This window comes from Chionomys nivalis, chromosome 8 (genome assembly GCF_950005125.1).
Source record: "Chionomys nivalis chromosome 8, mChiNiv1.1, whole genome shotgun sequence".
NCBI classification, from domain to species: Eukaryota; Metazoa; Chordata; class Mammalia; order Rodentia; family Cricetidae; genus Chionomys; species Chionomys nivalis.
In genome coordinates this window covers 62,720,607-62,741,600 of record NC_080093.1, presented here as the reverse complement: position 1 = coordinate 62,741,600, position 20,994 = coordinate 62,720,607, and positions in this window count along the sequence as shown.

Genomic DNA, 20,994 nt, shown 5'->3' with positions numbered 1-20,994 from the left:
AGAGCTGAAACCAACTTACTTGGTAGAACTTGGTACATATCTTATCAGTGACAAAATTCTCTGGTGATGTAAACCCACTTCCATAGCTGTTATACATAGGAGAATTGCCTGAAGTTCTGAGATCCTCCCAGACACTAGGAAATATACAAAGAGGCAAGTTTACTACCAGGAGCACCCTGCGTGGCACCTAAGCTCAGACAGAGCCAATGCTGGGTCTGCTTTGAAGCACCCGTCTCTTCCTCTCTGGCCATCATTTTGCCATGATCACAGCAAATAGCACTTAGTTGTTTTTCAACATTTGTCAAGACCAACAGTATTCCCTGGTGAAGGCTTGGTGGATGCAAATACTGTGCCTGCCCAGCTTTGCGTCTGCCTCAGGATTTCCCAGGAGTGACCTCCTAGTCCAAGTGCACATGCCAAGAGGAGAATCATCCTGGAGAAGCGATTTGGGATTTCTCTAAGAGAGATGTGTACAGAAAGATGGACATCTGTGTAGTGGGGGGTTGAGAATCCCTGCTAGGTTAAAATAACTAGGGTATCTATATGGATAATTGTAACTGCCAGTTATTAAGTCAAAAAGCCCATCTTTCAGGCAAATATTTGGCTTCCATGGAACGTCTATAAAATGATTATGCTGGTGGACAGACATCTGCAGCCTGGGCTGTGAGCAATTTATGAGTGTTTCTTGATGCAGAGACTGTTACTAGTGCAAAAATAAATAAATAGTAAATAATAAATAAATATTAAAAGACATCTAGTGTTGAAAGAGTGGTACTGTAAGAACATACCTAGGGAAATAAGACCAATATAATTTCAATATTACCAGGCTTTTAAAAAAATCTCTCTCTCTCTCTCTCTCTCTCTCTCTCTCTCTCTCTCTGTGTGTGTGTGTGTGTGTGTGTGTTTGTGTGCATACTTGTGTATGAATACAGGTGCAATAGCACATGTGTGGATGTTAGAGAACAAATCTAAGTGCCAGTCCTCAATTTCTGCTTCCTCTGAGACAATCTTAATCGCTACTGCAGCTACCAGGCTGGCTCACCCACCTGCTTCCAGGGATTCCTTTCTTCGCTTCCCATCTTTTCCACAGGAATCCTGGGGTTACAGATACAAATTGACACATCTAGCTTTGTGTGGGTGTTAGGGATCTTAACTTGGGTCCTCGTGCTTGTGTGGTAAGTGTTTTATCTACTGAACCATCTCCCCATTCACTCACTGGGGCATCTCCAAGTCATATCAGCCTGGGGAGTACAATTACATTACTGGTGCATTTTGCTGCTCTGGTCTGGCTTTTTGATGCGTTTTTCTATACTGGCTCCTAGACCCTTTACCTTTCAGTTGTCTCTATGTTAACCATATATAGGCTACTAAACAAATATCCCTGGCAATCAGCTTGGCTCTCTGCTCTATCTCCTCCAAGACACACACACACACACACACACCAGGAAGGACTCTGATAGCGAGCTGTGCGCTGATTCATGACCACAGGCAGCCTGTCTTGTTTCCAGACGGCCCTCTGGAATTTCAGCGAAGATAGTCCTTATGGGGCTGCAGCTGGAACGGCTGATTACTGTGGGAATCTGAATGTTCATGTTTACTCTATACCCTCGAACCACCAGCGACAGAAACTCTGTGTAGACAGGCCTTTGTATCTTCCAGCTGCTGGAGAGGCTTCATGCCATTTGGGCAGATTCCTGGGCATCTTCTGCAGAGGAGAGACAGGCTGAGAAGGGCAGGAGGAGGGCCAGCAAGGGAGCAAGAAGGTTTTACCCATAACTCCAGTGAGTCCTTGACATCAGGCAGCGTCTACATAAAACAGAGTGGAGAGACAGCTGGGAGGGAAGTGAGTGGAGTAACAGGTGTCTGATTTGGGGCTCAAGGACAGTTGGAGTGCGGGGGATTGAAAATGGAGTGATTGGAGGAGCTGGGTATAAAGTTCCTGAGTGCTATAGTTTGAAGAACTGATAGGAAACATCAAACTTCCTATCAATTTCTCTGTCCCTCCAGAGGCTCGAGCCCTCCAATAGGAGAAGATCAATGCAGGAGGCTGCCTCATGCCTGCCCAGCTACATCCATGACCTCCCATGAGCAGGCTGTGAAAGGAGCAGGTCAGACACACCAGGAGGAAGCACAGGCGTAGGCTGTGCTCCATTCAGAAGCAATGTTGCCGAGCAGTTCTTCCTGTCTGCGCAGCCACTTCCTGTCCTGAAGCAAAGGAAAGCTTGCATTCTCAGGAAGCCTGGGCTAGCAAAAACAGCTTCCTGTTTCTAAGACCAAATCGGACCACCCAAAGCTGAAGCCCGTGTCAACTACTCAGCAGCCGCAACACAGGATTGCCAATAAAGGCTCACTTGTTTATTTTAAATTCTTGTAAGCTGGTGGACAGTGCCTGAATTCATAAGTACAGACGTGGATGGAGAAGTTTGTGCAGGTGACATTATTTAATAAAGTAACTATTAGAGAAATTAGGAAAACGTTTGAAAGATGTAACCAAGTCAAGGAAAGCCACACTTTCCTGAAATAGTGGCATGAAGCCACGCTAATCAGAGAAGGAAAGGAAGCAACATTTAAATCAATGAGGACAATAGACTGTGTGGATTGCCATTCTCTGTCTGTCTCTCTCTCTCATTCCCTCCCTTCTTTCTTTTCTCCCTCCAGCTGTATAAATAACTGACTATAAAAATCATAGGAAACACAGCAAAACATTCACACTGGTTATTTTGGGTTGACAGAATTTTGGGCAACTTTTGTTTCATATTAAAATTTCCTCCAGTGACAAAGTTTTTTTAAAAATATATTTTCGTTAGCTTTCACTGTGTGCTAAGCAACCCAGAAACTGTATGACTTAAAATGAGAAGCATCAGCCAGGTGTGGTGGCGCATGCTTTTAATCCCAGCATCAGGGAGGAAGAAGCAGGTGGATCTCTGAAAGTTCCAGGCCAGCCTGATCTACAAGGCAAATTCCAGGACAGCCAGGGTTGTAACACAGAGAAAAACTATCTCAAAAATAAATAAATAAATAAATGAAAATAAAAAACAGAAACAAAAACAAAAAACCCAACCAAAACAAAACAATGAGAGACATTTTTGGGATTGAGGAGGTCATTGGGGTTGCACTTTGGGTCTACGGTGGCTTGGTGGGTCATATGGTTAGTTGACAGCCAGGCTGGGTCAAGAGAGAGGCCATGCTCACCTTTATGTTAAGCAGCAGGTGGACTGGTCTAAGGACTTGATCTGGGATGAGTATCTGTATTTCTCATATTCATTCTGGGCCAGCCCAGGTCTCAGCACTTGGTGGCCCCTGGAATCCAAATAAACAGAAAAGGAGGGTGAACCCTGAGGTGACTGCGACACATTTTCTCACACCCACCACCCAGAGATATGTCTATGACAAACCAGGATGGGTGGGCAGAGAGGGAAACGCTGCCTCTGCGTGGTGGGAGCTGCTACCGCTACCCACAGAGCATTGGCAAAGGTGGGGAGGATGTAGTTACGCAGAATAGCATGCAAGGCCTTCAAAATCAGAAAAAGGAGGTTCATTTTGAAGAACAAAACTAGAACATATTTTTGCCAACAGATTTGGAATTGTGGTAAAGAGCTGCAAGAGGCCAGAGTTTCTACCAAAATGAGATGTGACAGGCCAAGACTGGCTGTGTAATTAACACTTAGAGACTAAAGGTGGCAGAGACTTTTTGCCCCTACTAAAACTGGCTGATTTTTTGATGGCATTTTAAAATGTATTAAGATCTAACTGCTTGTTGCAGCTGGGAGCTGGGTCTGTGATAGAATCTTGTTCCGTTGTTGCAACAAAGTACCTGACAAAGTCACCTTAAGGAAGGGAAGAAGGGCGGTGTCTTAGGGTTTCTAGTGCTGTGAAGAGACACCATGACCTTGGAAACTCTTATAAAGGAAGATATTTAATTGGGGTGGCTCTCGTACAGTTTCAGAGGTTCAGTCCATTATCATCATGACTGGGAGCATGGCAGCATGCAGGCAGATGTTGTGCTGGAATAGTAGCTGAGAGTCCTACATCTTACAGGCAACAGGAAATCAACTATCACACTCATGGTACCCTGAGCATAGAGAACCTCGAAACCCACCTCCACAGGGACACACGTCCTCCAACAAGTCCACACCCACTCCAACAAAGCCACACCTCCCAATAGTGCCTATGAGATTATGGGAGCCAATTACATTTAAACTACCACATATAGTTTGAGGGTGCAGTCCATTGTGATAAGGGAAGGCATGGCAGCACACGTGTGACACAGATGGGCATCACACGTGTGACACAGCAGGCAGCACACGTGTGACACAGCAGGCAGCACACGTGTGACACAGATGGGCAGCACACATGTGACACAGATGGGCAGCACACCTGTGACACAGCAGGCAGCACACGGGTGACACAGATGGGCAGCACATGGGTGGCACAGCTGGGCAGCACACATGTGACACAGATGGGCAGCACACGTGTGACACAGATGGGCAGCACATGGGTGGCACAGTTGGGCACACTGCATCCACAGTCAGGAAGCAGAGACAAAGATGAGTGCTGGTGTTTAGTTTCCTTTTTCTTTTTACGTCATCCGGGACCCCAGGACACTGGACGGTGCCACTCATGGTGAGGGTGGGTCTCCCCTGCGTTTTAACTAGTCTAGAAACTCCCCAGAGAGATGCCATGGACAGCCCAGAGGTTTGTTTCCACAGTGACCCTACGTCCAGTCAGTTTGACAGACAAGATTAACATTAAAATAGAAAAGGAAGGCAGAGGAGCCAGGCACATTTGGGAAACTGAGGCAGGTAGAATGTCAGTGTCAGAAGGACCTAGTGCCACATTTCTGGCCTTCTATAGAGAGACGGACCTTGGACCAATGGCTGAAAGTGACTAATAGAGGCTAAAAATATCATTCCATGGACACTGACGAGGAGATAGAGATCAAGGGGACCACAGCCCAAATGTGGTCATTGTGGGGCCGCTCCTACACTACAGAAGGAAAGGTATCCTTGCTTCTCCTGACACGAGAATTTTCACCCAGCAAGGCCAGGCCAGGCTTCTGAACCACAGCCCTACACCACTGTCAGTCTGTGTGGTTTCACGCTGTGACGGTCTACAGGCTGCAGCAGTAGACAATGAGATCAAAGCTCAAAATAAAACTTTCAAAAATGGCCTGAAGACATAAAGACCCCCCCCACCCCAATCTATACACCAGCAGTCACACTGGAGTTCATATTTGAAAACAAACACTGTTCAAATACCTTAGAGGAACTGGGATTTTAAAATGATTTGTTTTCTATTTTGTTGTCTAGAGACAGGGAGGCTTGCCTCTCATGTGGACCAGGCTGGCATTGAAATTGAGGTAATCTTCCTCTGCCTCCCAAGTGCTCGAATTATAGACATGAGCCACCATGCCCAGCCTTGAATTTCTTTCTTTCTTTCTTTCTTTCTTTCTTTCTTTCTTTCTTTCTTTCTTTCTTTCTTTCTTTCTTTCTTTCATCACTGATTTCTTCTTGTTTTTATAGAACAGACCTGGACAGCTTCCCAGGCCAATAGATTTTTTTTCCTGTCCCTGAAAGGAGAGAATTTTAATCAGGTGGTAGAAATACTTACATGAAGGTCACATGGGGTCTGTGAACTTAATAGCAAGGACCAGGAAGCGAGAACTAGAAGAGACGAGTGGGTGTTTATTTAGCCTTGCGGATGCTATCCTGGCTGTTCTGGCAGGAGGAGGCAGGAGATGAGCAATACTGGCTGTAGCACCTCCACCCTCAATGACTGCTCCCCGGGCAGGACAGGTTCACCCTTCTAGACAGAATGGGACAGTAGCTTTCAAAACGTCCTCTTGTCTTGTTCTGATAGTTTCCTTCAGTGGATTCCATTGTGACAAATGACTAAGAACTTCTCTTTGAAGGATGTGGCCAACCATCCCACCAGGCAAGAGCGAGCAGCTCCCAACACCAGAAAAGCTCAGAGTAAAGACAATGGTTCCTGTAGTTGGTACTTTGCTGTTTCCATGGAAATATGGAGACGGCTCTAACCATCTGTAACCACCTGCTGCATACAGAAATTGTCTGACACAGAAAACGCACACCCATTTCCTTGTCACCAACTCATAAGCAAGCCTTCTAAGGCGGGCCAAAGAAGTCCATGTGCCAGCTGCACACAATGGACTCCAAGCCACCGGGGCTTTGTGCTCTGGGTTTTCTTTAAAAACTCAAATTCTCAGCAGCTGCTTCGATGGGCAGCAGACAGTTGGACGGGGATTTTGTTTTCATCCCCTGGGACCCAGCTAGCACAAATGCCCCCTGCCAGCTCTCTGGGCAGCCCCCCTGAGCTGCATCTTCCAGGATGACCACAGTTCGTCCCTGGAGTCCATTCTGGTTAGTTCTTTCCCACGCAGCAGATAGGGACAGCATGAGCTCTCTCTGCTCACATTTATTCCAGGACTGCACATCCAGAAATAATTAGATAATTCCTACTTTTGACTCCAGTCTGGGGTATGAGCCACGTTGAGCAACTGGGAGGCCGACTGTGTGCCTGGCTTTCTCTGGGGCCACATCGTCTCTAGACCCTAGCCTGAAACCGGAGAGTTCTTTGTCTCAGCCTCTAGCCTGGTCTGCACCTTCTAATCCACGCCTAATTCCACCTGGACGCTCTGTCTGCTGCCCTTTAAGACATCAAAGCACAGTTGCTCTCGCCAACATAATGGCTGTCTTTGTTATTCCCGCACGACTGGACTCTCTGAAATGTCACTTCCTGGCAGATCTCATTTGGTACAAGTGAAACGGATTTGAAAGTTAATAAGTGCATTTGGAGGTTTGTTCCCGGGGAGCTGGTCTCTCTGCCTTCTGTGGGTTCACCTCTGCAGACACCGTGACTCAATATAGAGGGAAGACTTGAAAATCCTGGCAGGGTTTGCCTTTTGCTCAATCTTTCCCATCTGAATTTAGGGAGGGAGACATCCCTGGGCCTTTCTACTGCTGTGATTCTCTACTTGGCATTGAGAATATCTCTATTTTTAATGTTTTTCATGCAGCAGCTATGGTTATATGAACCTCCTGCCTCCCAAGAATAAAGGTAACCAACTTCACATCTTGGACTGCTCCCCCACCCCAGAACAATGTGACTGAGTTAATTCTGTACCTTGTGACCATAGGCTCCATCTGTTCAGGAATGACAGCTTGGCCCCCATGTGTACCCAACAAAGAAAGCTGACTGGCCTGTCACCCTTTTGAGGTCATTCATTGCTGTACCAGGAAACATTCTTGTATAGAGAACTTCTGAACCCACCTAACACCCACCTGTGCCCCTCTGCTCGTGACTCAGGGTGACCATTGTTCCCTCCACCTCTACCCCCAAAGAGGCCTAATCTTGCATGTCATTAAGACAACCTTGGAAAGAAGCCTGAAAGCAAACATTGAGGATGACGTGAGTTTCAAGCAGATGGACCGTGAAGCTATGAGTGTTCCACGGCTGAAAATGAACCTGTTTTTAAAGGCCAGGGGCCACAAACACTGGAAAGTGCTCTTTCTGGGTGGTTCTCATGATCAGAGTGCTTGTGACTCCAGTCCACTGTCAACTGGCCTCCCCAGGGACCTTCCTGCTCCAGGTATTATGGCCCACAAGTCTACCCTGGAGCTCTTAACCCCAGGCTTAGCTTGGGTGGCAGATAGGTTTGTTGCAGTGCAAACTGATCTCTGGGACAGCTTCCAGGAATAAGAATCCAGGGTTCCTTCAGGACTTCACAAGGGCTTGATAAGAGGAAAAGTCAGTCACTGGCCATAGTGGGTTGAGAGAAGCCACGTCTCTACTCAGCTTCTAGCTTTCTTCCTGAAGTCACCTTACTCTGTGCTCACTGTCCCTGTTAGTGGGGCCCCTGGGCCCCAAGGCTTTTGGGGGGCACCAGAGCTTACCAACAGGAAAGGTGAACCTCGTTTAATAATAATAATAGAGGGTCCCATGCTTGGAATCTAACTCAAGGGCTCCACTAAACCATGTAAGAATGGCTCCCTTCACACACCCCTGCAGCCCACCCCTGATCTGACTCTGGGGAGCTCCTCAGGAGTACAGATAGACAAGGTTTATCTAAAGGGGGGTGGTAGTTGTCACAACCTTTCAGCTATTCCTTAAGACATTTGGCTTAGTCACGCTTTTCTGTCTCAAACAACCCTGTGAGCACATTTTGCTCATAATGCCCTTTTAAAATTTTAGAATAGTTTTTCAGACTACAGGTCTGGAAATATAGTTATGAGTACAAAGCAGGTGTAGAAATTTAAATGTTACATATGTACTCTTAAATTGGTTTCGAAAGGGTTGTATCATCTTATTATCTAGCTAGTAATTTCAATGTTACTGTAAAACGTTGAGAGACTTAGCAGTGGGATTTACTTCTTCAACTTACATAAGTTGCTATTTGTACCTAATTACGATGGTAGACAGTTTGGAAAAATACAAGGGAGGGCGGAGAAAATAAAAATACCTCGTGAAGGTCTTGAGGGCTGGAGGATGTGCTCTCTATAAACTACTCCCAAATAGTTAAGGACGATAATATACATAATTTATACAATACACAGGATATTGCATAAATATCATGCTTCTTATATGTAAATGTGGGGGCTGGGGAGATGGCTGTTTGTTCAGATCACGGACCACTCTTCTAGAAGACTGAGTTCTATTTGCAGCACCCATCTCTGGTGGCTCACAAGTGTTTACAACTCCAGGTCCAAGTGATTTGGGGCCCTCTTCTGGGCTTCTGGGTTCAAAAGTGTCTATAATGCCAGGTCCAGGTGATTTGAGGCCCTCTTCTGGCCTTCCTGGGCACTTTCATTCACAAGGCCCCTTACAAATGCAGAATTAAATATAATAATATAAAACTCAAATATATGTAAATATGTACTATATGTTACATAGGATTAAATATGCTTTGACTATTTCATGCTTACATATAATTATACATATATTATGTAAATAATTGTTTTTCATGGTCATATAAGATGAACTATGTGTGTGTGGACAATGAATGATAAAACACATGTAGCAAAATATTAACAGTTGCTGAAATTATTCTATTCTTTTTTTCTTTTCTTGAAAGTAGATCTATTTTCATACAATTTATCCTGACTACAGTTTCCTCTCCCTCTACTCCAAGTTCCTCCCTTCCTTCCCTCCCATCTGGATCTACTCTCTTTCTGTCTCATTAGAAAGAAACAGGTTTCTAAGAGATATCAAACATGGCTAAATGAAATAAAATAAGATGAAGCAAAAATTATCATAACTAAAATTGGACATGGCAACCAAACAGGAAGAAAAGAGTCCCAAGAGTAGGCACAAGAGTCAGAGACCCACTCATTTGCATAGACAGGAGTCCCACAAAAATATTAAGCTACACTTGGGAAGCAGAGGCAGGCAGAGCTCTGGTTCAAGGCCAGCCTGGTCTACAAGAGCTAGTTCCAGGACAGGCTCCAAAGCTACAGAGAAACCCTATACTGAAAAACTAAAATAAATAAATAAATAAATAAATAAATAAATAAATAAATAAATAAAATATTAGTCAAATAGCTTTAATGACCTGGTTGGTGCTGTCCCTTGAAGGCCCTTTGCTCGTGGTTTAGTCTCTGTAATAATGCACCTTGCTTAGCTGATTCAGAAGGCTTTGTTCTCCTGGTGTCCTCCATTCCCAGCTATCCTACCACAGCAGGTCCTGAATATTCCAACATAGCTGAAACACAATAAAAAGACCTTAAAATCAACTATGTGAAGAGGAGTGAGGTCTTTAAAGAGGAAATGAATAAACACTTTAAAGAAATCCAGGAAAACACAAATAAACAATTGGAGGAAATAAATAAATCTCTTAAAGAAAACACAAACAATTGAAGGGAATGAATAAAACTGTTTGCAATGGGAAAATAGAAATAGATTCAATACAGAAAATACAAACCGAGGGAATTCTGGAAATGAAAGATTTAGGAATCTGAACAGGAATCATAGAGGCAAAGCTTCATCAGTATAATACAAGAGATAGAAGAGAGAATCTCAGGTGCTCAAGATGCAGTAGAAGAAATATATATACACCATCAAAACAAAATGTTAAATTTAACAAAATTCCTGAGACAAAGCACCTAGAAAATATGGGATATTATAAAGACCAGACCTAAGACCTAAGAATAATAGGAATAAAGGAAGGAGAAGAATCCGAGCTCAAAGGTCCAGAAAATATTTTCAGCAAAATCATAGAAGGAAATTTTCCTAAACTAAAAAAAAAAAAAAAGAGAGAGAGAGAGAGAGAGAGATGCCTGTAAAAGTACAAGAAGCTTATAGAACACCAAACAGATTAGACCAGAAAAGAAAATCCCCTTGCCACATAATAATCAAAACACTAAACATACAGAATGAGAAAGAATATTAAAAAATGCAAGAGAAAAAGTCCAAATAACATATGAAGGCCTATTAGGATTACATATGACTTCTCAGTGGAGATTCTAAAGGCCAGAAGGGCCTAGACAGACGTCCTGAAGACTTGAAGAGACAAGGACCACAGATGCCAGTACAGACTACCGTACCCAGGAAAATGTTAAATCACCATAGATGGAGAATATAAGATGTTTCATAATAAAGCCAAACTTAAACAATAACTACATACAAATTCAGCACTACAGAAGGTACTAGAAGGAAAACTCCAAACCAAAGAGGTTAACTACACCCATGAAAACATAGAGAGTAAATAATATCAGACCAGCAAAAATCAAAAGAAGTACACACACACACATACACACACCACGCAACTACTGTCAGTAGCACCATCACCACCACCACCACCAAAATAAGAGGGATCCACCATCATTTGTCATTGATATCTCTCAGTATCAATGGTATGGTCTCAATTCCCCTATAAAAAGACATCGACTAACAGAATGGATATGAAAATAGGATCCATCCTTCTGCTGCATCCAAGAAATACACCTCAACATCAGGGTAAAGGGTTGGAAAAAAAGATATTGCAAGCAAATGGACCTTAAAGCAAGATGGTGTAGTCATTTAAATATCTAACTAAATAGACTTCAAACAAAAACAAATCAAAAGAGATAAGGAATGACATTATATGCTTATATAAGGAAAAAAATTCACCAAGATGACATTTCAATTCTTAACTTCTATGCCCCAAACACAAGGGCTCCTAAGTTTATAAAAGAAACACTACTACAGCTTAAGTCACATATTGACCCCCACACATGGATAGTGGGAGACTTCAATACCTCACTCTCACCAGTGACAAACACTGAATAGAGAAATGTTGGACCTAACAGACGTTTTCGACTTAAGTTATTCTTGTAAGCCCATTATTGGGGTATTTGATGAAAATAAAAAAAAATGTATTCATACTATAAGATTTTTAAAATTCTACATGTAAGAGTATTTTGTCTGTGCCTGATGTACACAGAAACCAGAAAGGGCATTGGATCCCCTGGGCCTGGAGTTAAAAGATGATTGTGAGCTACCACACAAGTGCTGGGAATCAAACATGGGTCCTCTGGAAAAACAGTCCATGCTCTTAACCATCAAGCCATTTCTATAACCTTGATTTCCATGATTTTGCATAAAATTCATCATTTCCTATCAACCCAGGGTCTGTTTAGCATTCTCAGCAGATGACTTTGCAACATCAGCCTAATATAAATACATTGCTGTGACCTTTGTCCACAATCCCATGAATATAAACAATTCCCTTCCTGAGGAACTTTTAAGTTGTTTCTAATTTTTCAAAGATAAAAATAACATTTCCTTACATGTCCCTGAATGCACATCTTAGGCCACATCTTGGCAGATTCCCTTCCCGGGCGCTGTGAGTTACCATTCGGTCCAGTGTGAAAGGCACAGAGCACCCTGCTTCATCTCCATCCCTCCGGCTTCCTGTGGTGCTCTTCACAGTTGACAGAATCAGAGCCCAGCTCATAGCAGCTCTGGCGAGGCTGTGGGTCCTCTGCGGGCTTGAGCGACCTCAGGGTCTGCAGCTGCAGGACACACAGCTGGTTTGGGAGGGCCTCTGGACTACCATCTGCAACAATCCCCTCTACTTCCCTTTGCCATTAGCTTCTCTATCCTGCTCTGGGTTCTGCATGCCAGCTTTTGACAGCCTGGGATTCACTGCAGTATAACCTCTGTCCAACATTCGGGGACAGCTTCTCTCCAGGGTGAGTGTGGGCCAGAGAAGTGAGAGAGAACTAGGAGGAAGATGGGGATTTTATGACAAGAGTGGATCAAGACTGCATCAGCATCTTCCTTGAACCAAGTCCGATATTTAAACTATGTTGCACCCTTCGAATGCTGACAGCTTCTGAAATCCCTGCAACTGATAACACAATGTTTGTGTGCAAAGAGTTGGTCCAGCAGGAAACGGATATCAAACAGACCATCTTGTGTGCTTGAATGTTGATCACAAGAACATGCCTCACTGCAGCCTTCATGCTTGAAATCACATTGGAGAGAGAGACAAAAGCAGTTCGTGTATATTAAAAACATGCACCATGCCTCCACGCTTTCTCAGCTCTCAGGCTGGCTTTCTGAACAGAATCATCGACTCTTGACTGTGTGGTTGCAAACTTTTCTTATCAGTACAGATCAATGTCTAGTAGAATTGTCTCTTCCCACAGACAACAAGAAAAAGACAGGATGAGATTTTTCAATGAAGTGCCTGGAGATAAACCAATGTGTGCATTGCATAGATTATGGCATGAATAATTCATTTTAGGTGAAGTGAATATTTGATGGTCTATTAATAATGTATGTATTTAGACAAAAGCATGTATTCTATGGAAGAAGAGAAAGCTGTGAACATTGAGTCTTCACAATATAGTGTGCCCTTGTGACCCATGGTTGATGAAACCTTGTGTTGAAAAGTCTTTCTGTGACGTAGCCTGGATGGCTCAGGGTTTGGAAATTTCCTTCTGTTCTCAGGACTCAGTTATTGATCATGGTTCCTCTCCTCTTTTTCTCCCAGTGTCCACTCCATTCATGACTGTTCACACAGCCAACGCCAAGGCATCTTCTGTGAAGAGTGAACCTGGGGTGTTTGGATGACATTGATTGATACATACACCTAAGAAGCCTCCACCCGCAATGGGATTTGAACTAGGCAAAGCATTTGAAAAGTGTGTTGTTTGTTCCTCTGTCTCTGACTTTGGGTAGAGAACTTGAGAAATGTTGGCTTTCTTAGATAGAATAAGACAAAAGGAAGAAATCTTGATGGACAGTGACATCAAAGTAGGGGTGCTTTTGGCATCTATAGGTGCTAGTATCTGGAGAGAAGCAAGGTGTAACCCTTCATCTGGCTTCTTTAGTTGGGTTGGACAGTTATCGCACAGTTTCCATGTCATGATGCAACTACTTCATTCTTCCGGGAACCTTACACATTACTGTAAGAAGGAAAGTCATGATGGCAGATTTTTCTAAGTTTATTTACTTGAGGACATGAGATATATTGCTCCATAATTTAAGTCTTTTGGGAGGTATCAGTGAAATTATTTAAGATTTTAGAGAAAGTCCCCCAAACACCAGTATCTTCTGTTTCTATTAACACATACCATCGCCCAGAGTGGGGAAGGTACTGCAGAGAGCTCACAATTCTGCATGAGAGTCATGGATTCAATCACTGTCCCAGTCATTCCTGTCCTCTGTCCAACTCTATCTCCTCAGGTATGATAAGAGCTCAGTGAACACCACACACACACACACACACACACACACACACATGTGCATGCACTGCATGAACCAGAGATAAGCTCATGGGAGAAAGATGGAGAAGCATCTACCAGGCATCTGGTGATACCCATAGTTCCTGCCAGTTTCTGTCCTGCAGGAGGTCTGGACGAGAGAAAGTACCCTACACATCCCTTGGTATTCAAAGTAGGACCATCACACTAAAAGATGTTAACATATATATTTTCTCGGTACTGGTAGTCAAATCCAGGAGTCTCACACATGCTAGGCAAAAGTTCTTGCAGCAGGGTCTCACCAATTTCCTCAGACTAGCTTCGAACTAGGTCCTTCTGCCTCAGTCTCCATGGTAGCTGAAATACAGGACAATGCCACCAGATTTAGCTGGGATTCTGGTATTTTAAAGGAAAAGGTTTTGTATGTATCATGCCTCTTAAACATCCCAGCTTCTTCACTTAACTTCCAGTCTCAGAGTTGGTGAAAATGCTGCTGGGTATGCCAGCCTGTCCTGAGGGATGGCAATCTGATGCCAAAGGACACTTTATGAGCGATTTTTTTTAAAAAAAATGTACTCTAACATTCTATCCATATCTGACTTTAGAAACCATCACCATTACCACCATCTCCTACAGCCCCTGTTCTATTGGGCAGCCTCTCCATAACCTGCCTCCCCTTGCCACCTGGGACACTTCTGAGGTAATGAGAAATGGGCAGTCTTTAAATGTGCAGGGAATATGGGTCCACTATACACAAAGACTTGTTTTGCCACCAAAATCAAAAGGACTAGGAAAATCTCAGAAAACAAAGAAGGGGCCACCGAACAGCTCAGACCTGAAGATCACTCCCTTGTTAGCTTTGCAATAACTGTCTAGAAAGGCAAACTTTCTAGAAGAGGGGCAAGGACGTCTCTTGAAGCTATGGCTGTACTGATGGTTTTATGTCAACTGGACACAAACTAGAGTCATCATAGAGGAGGGAGCCTCATTTGGGAAAATGCCTCCATGAGATCCAGCTGAAGAAAGCCCATAAAGTGTTTAATTAATTAGTGACTCACAGGGGAGGCCCCGCCCATTGTGGGCGGGACCATCTCTGGGCTGGTGGTCCTGGGTTCTATAAGAAAGCAGGCTGAACAAGCCATGAGGGGCAAGCCAGTAAGCAGCAGCCCACACACACACCTCCATGGCCTCTGCATCAACTCCTGCCTCCACGTTCCTGCCCTGCTTGAGTTTTTCTCCTGATTCCCTATGATGATGAACTGTAATGCAGAAGTGTAAGCCAAACAAACCCTTTCCTCCCATGTTTTGGTCATGGTGTTTCATCGCAGCAAAAGTAACCCTAAGCAAGAGAAGAGCTTTGTTTAAAGATCTTGGCTATGGGGCTTTATGGCCAGCAGAGTGGGGATCCAGTCTGTAACCTATGGTAAAATACATCTCTAATGGGTTGGACAGGAAGGGGCTTTGATCGGGTTCTCTAGCAGTTGTCAATGTGAACAAAGGGATTTCTATAGTCCAGGGGCTATGGCGTAGACCTCCAAGGCTGGGTGTGTCTGTGGGAGACAGCCCATCCCTCAAAGGGATATGAACAGGGTCCCTGCGAATGTTGAAAAACCAGCAGCCTCCAGCTTTGGGACTTTGCCTGCTCTAGACCTGGGTAGCATATGTCATCAGAATGGGTGAGGTGCACTGTGACTGCAGAGGACAAGTAAGGGTCCTAACTGTCTTCTCAGGCAGTCATAATAAAATATCATCTACCGGGCATCTAAAACAACAAAGATGTCTCACAGTGCTGAAGGCAAAATCCAAAATCAAGGTATCAAGCCGTTAGGTTCCAATATGAGGTCTTCTCTCCTGGCTTGCGGGCTGCCATCATTTGTGTGTGTGCTAATGTGGCCTTTTCTTGCTCTCAAAGAGAACATTGGCTCTCTCATGGCTCTTCTTATAGGTCACTAATCCTATTGGAAAAGAGCTACCATTAGGACCCCCTCTAGCCTTGCTTATTTCCTAGGAAGCCCATCACCACACAGGGTCACACTGGGCACTTGGCGTCACAGTGCAAACATGAACGTGAACTTTCAGTCCACAGTAGGTCCTCAGTTCTCTAGGGATCCTGTAAGCAGACCTGGAGTTCTGACTTGTTCAGCCCTCTCTGGTGGACCCATCCTGTAAGTGGGCACCATCCTGGCAAGGAAAAGGGGGCAGAAGTAGAACATTAAAAAAAAGTGAGCCTCAGCAGGCTGCTCACCTCAAACAGTCGGAGTGTTCAAGCAAAACAGAGCTCCTGGGTTCCAAAGGAACCAGATGCTGAACTCACTCGGGGGTCTCTTCACTCGGTGGTGGTCTGGAAGCTTCTGAAACAGTCAAGAGAATAGCTGTCACTTATTTGCAATATTAACAGTAGCTGTGACTAAACAGGAACCTGGAAAGTGTACTTGTGTGTGGTTAGCCTTCAAAAAAAAATGCTTTCTCAAGCTGTTCTTGTTGAAACGCCATGTGGCAGGTACCCCGGGGACAGTGGATTTCTGTTCAGGTTCTGTGCTTGGTTTAGCAAGTCCCACTATCAACTAGTTGAAAGCCATGTCGTAGCTAGCGGTGGTGGCGGGAGAGGAAATTCCTCTCAAGGGCTAATTGAGAGGCAAGTTTGGAGTGCCCAGATCCAGAGTAAATGCTTTACCCAAATCTTGCCACCCCCACTCTATCCACCCAACCATCTTAGACATCCTGACAACTACACACCCTAGTTTAATAAAAATATATATTTGTCATAGTCAGATTCAGCTTTATTAATGAAATGTCACAGCCTTTACCCCTTTCTCCCCTCCCCACCCCCCCAAAAAAATCACTTCAAAAACATTCTAAGTTACTTTGTCATTTTAACAAACATTTTAGCTGAGAGCAAGGCTGGTATTACAGCTGTAATTATGTCAGTAGACAATAATTAAAGTGGGCCCGAGTAGCCGTCAGGTATATTTTTAAGCAGAAACAAGACTCTCATGTATACTGAGAGGTTTGCAATGTGAACCACAGGCTAGACCACGTGAACCCTGTCACCACTAATCCCATTGGTGTCTGCATAATCACATCATGGCCATGGCACAAAGGTGGAGGTTGATTTCTGAATGGATCCACTGTAGTGGAAGAGTTCATCCTGTCCCCACTGGACAGGTCAGCCTGCAGCCCGCCACCTCTGATCAGTGGGCGTCACCTGTCCTGCATGCTCAGTATGGGTGACAGCTGTAGGGTTTCCTTGATGCTATTTACAGTTGACCCATCACTTCAGGCGTGCTAGGGAGGTACAATGCTCAGATGGAAGGGGAATGCTCTGGGCGTCTTTGAAGTATACTTACCTCTATGTCATTCATTCATGGGAGGCTTAATGAAATGATTCTTAGGAATTCATCCCTCTTTATTCAGACAGATCTTTTCTGTGTTAGTCATGGTTATTGAGAGGAACAGAACTTATAGAATAAATATATATTATATATACTATATACAACACATATGATATATCATAGATAACATATATAGTACCTTACATAGTACTACTTTCTATATATAATATATATGGGATTTATTGGCATGCCTTACAGGTTGTGGTCCAGTTAGTCCAACAATGGATGTCTACCAATGGAAGAGCCAAGAACTTAGTAGCTGTTCGGTCCATGTGGCTGGATGTCTCAGCTGGTCTTCAGCACACACCAGAATCCCAGAGAAGTAGGCTCTGATGCCAGTGAAGGAATAGACTTGCTAGCAAGAGTGAGAGCCAGCAGATAAAGAGAGAGCAAGCTTCCTTTTTCCGTGTCCTTTATATAGACTGCCAAGAGAAGATGTGGTCTAGGTTAAAGGTGGGTTTTCCCACTTTAAAAATCTGGATTAGAAGTGAGTCTTCCCACTTCAGATGTAAAAGATTTAATTAAAAAAAAAAATCCCTCGCAGCTGTGCCCGGTCATTTGGGCTTTAGTTAATTCCAGACATAGTCAAGTTCACAACCATGAACAACCATCCTGTTTTCCCTCTGATTTTCAGCTCTCTCTCTCTCTCTCTCTCTCTCTCTCTCTCTCTCTCTCTCTCTCTCTCTGATGTGTACATGTCTCTGGGTACATGTGTGTGACATGTGTGAAGCTAGAAGGGGTGACAATGAATGTCCTCTTCAATTGTTCCCCATCCTAGTTTTTGAGGCAGGCAGGGTCTCTCACTGAGCCTGGAGCTTACTGTCTTGGCTAGACTGGCTAGCCAGACAGCCTCAGAGATCCTCCTGTCTCTTCCTCCCCAGCACTGGGATTGCAGGTGTGTGCTGCTGGGGCTCGGCTTTTTATAAAATATGGGTTCTAGGGGTAGCACTCAGGACCCTATACTTGCATGTCAAGCAGTTTGCTGAGTCACTTTCTTATCCCCTCTTTTAAAGAATTTTAGAAAGTTTTGTTTGTTTTAATAATACTGCATTCTTTGGAGATGTTCTGGGTAAGTCAAGTCTCCTCCCAGGTCCTTTCCCAGGTCCCTTTCCAGGTCCTCTCCCAGGTCCTTTCCCAGGTCCCTTTCCAGATCCCCTCCCAGGTCCTCTCTCAGGTCCCTTTCCAGGTCCCTTCCTAGGTCCTGAGGTCCTGAGATCTGGGAGGAAGGCTACTAGTCGAAGTCACCTTTCTAGCTGCACCATAGCCAGGCAGGTGCCATTCAGGATGTGTCCAGGGATATTTTCAGAGAAGAGAACAAAATGGGAGAATTTCCACATCTCTTCCCTTCCTCTGTGCACACTCCAGATGAAGACCTCAGGTCAAATCTTCAACAGAGACAACGGATGCAACTTGAAGAAGAGCCCTGGAATTTTGAAGAGACTTGCAAAGTTGTCATTGCTACGGTTCATGTGACTAAGAGTCTGCCTTGATGGAGGGCTTTGCCCCTCCAAAGTAAGTCACAGTGTGTGTGTGTGTGTGTGTGTGTGTGTGTGGCGGGGGGAGGGTATGCCACAGAATCACAAGGAACTGCTGCAGAGCCTGCTCTGGCAGCATGAGCCAACAATGTCCCGGCAGTATGGGACAGGACAAGAGAGCTAGCTAGAGGAACTTCTAAAGCACGTCAGTTCCAGGAATGAGCTGCGTCTGCCCGTGGTGGCAGAACTCAAAGGTTTCTACGGAACTACACATTTGTGGGCAATTTTGATGAAAGTACAAATTCAAGTAACCCTATCATGTGGAACGATCTGCTGATGGACACATTTTAATCGCTTAGCAGATCACCTCCTCGGCGGCGAGAGTGCACACAAGTGAGTTCCCATCAACTTGTAGCAGTCATTTTTCTACCACATTCTCAGTTGCCTGACCCAGAAACTCTCCTGTACCAATGATTAGAACACCCTCCTGGGCAGACACATCCTGTCCCCTCCTCTCTCGTCACCCTGCATCCACTGTGCCTCATACTCAGACTGTGGGTCATCCGATACACTCAGAAGCCAGATCCATTGCCTGACTTTTTTTTTTTTCTTTTGGCCAGTAAGTGTTGAAAAGCTGGAACTTTGTGAGACAGAGAAATCTCCCCCACTCTCTCATGACTGACTGCCTCACAAGCACTTCTTTCAAAGAGTCTCATTCTTCTGAGCAAGCATTTGCTGACTCACCCGGGGAGCTCACAACTTCCAGGAAGTTGGGTTGGCAACAGAGGCTGGCTGAAGAGCCAAGACAATTGTTTCCCCATTATTCCATTACCAGCTGGCAGGCAGGATGCATAACCCCAATCGGAATTGCTCCTTCCACAGGAAGTCCTGAGGACCACCCGGAGACAGCGCGGTTCTCTTACCACCTGGACATCTCTAAGGATCTCACAGGTCACCTGGTCCAGACTCAGGACTCTTTCCTTAGAAACCCTTCAGCCCCCTGCCTCCTTCATCACTGAACGTTTGTCTATGTCCTGGGCCCAAACTATCCTCAGATCCAAATAAACCACAGTCAGAGAAGAATTTGATTACTAAAGTTACTATGGCAAAGTCTAGTTAGAAGTTTCAATTCCTCTAGAGTCTTCCTTGAGGCCCTAGTTTAATAAAATCACTCAGTAAATGGTGGCCAGTTCCGGAGAGAAGGGAAGGGATGGCTGTTTTAATTCTGCAGGCCTTGATTTCCATATTGATCATAACATCATATGTTTCTGTTACTACTTTGTGACAGAAGAGAAACTCAGACCGTGTCAAATTCATTCATCAGTATTAGAAGAAATTCTACAATAAGAAACCAAGTGCAACAGGAAACCAAATTTTGATGTTTTGCTTTGTGCTGAGCCAGCTGGTCCAGAGGAAATGGTCTGGTCCCTACACCAGACCCCATATTCCTACCCAGTTCCCCTCCCTGGAACCTTAGTGAAGAGCTGTCCTTGGACACACTCTTCAGTATCATTTAATTTATGGTTGACACTTGCTTCTTTACATTTCAAGTCTCTGTAGCATATCTGCCTTGAAGGTGAGTATTTTATGAACTCTTGCAAAATTTGGTTCCATCTAGCATTCTTTCTTTAAAATGTTAGCTGACCCAAATTCACCTCCTTAAGGATCACCGAACAGTCTGGAAATAGCTGGGCCCTGAATTTGAATGCACGGGGAAAGCTTTGGAAATACTCTGAAGATACTAAAGAAAAGTAAGGACAGATGTCTCAAGATGTTCATCCAAGAAAGACTGTCCTTAACTATCTGAAATTTGACTTAAAATGTGTATTTTTTCAAAAAGTGATTAAGCTGAACGTAGGAATTCACTGGAGCACCGGAAGAGGCCCTAACTTTACAACAACAACAAAAACCACCAAGTGCCTCTTTGCTGAGCTGCTTTGAAATGGTTCCCAAGGTGACAGGAACATGGAAAGCCTGTGTAAGCTTACAAGAAGCCGGAAGCTTGGGAAGTGGATGCAGAACAATCAGGAGTTCAAGGCCAGCCTCTGCTGCACAGAGTTCAGAATTAGCCTGGGCTACATAAAACTGTATCTCAAAAAGCTAAAACCATTATGTTCAGCGAGACCGGTTTTGTCCCATGCTTTTTCAGTCCCCGGCCAGCTGGCCTTGGTGAGTTCCCGATAGATCATCCCCATTGCCTCAGTGTGTGGGTGCACCCCTCGCCGTCCTGAGTTCCTTGCTCGTGCTCACTCTCCTTCTGCTCCTCCTTTGGATCGTGAGACTTCAGTCCAGTGCTCCAATGTTGGTCTCTGTCTCTGTCTTCTTTCATCGCCTGATGAAGGTTAATATTCAGGGGGATGCTTATATGTTTTTCTTTGGGTTCACCTTCTTATTTAGCTTCTCTAGAGTCACGAATTATAG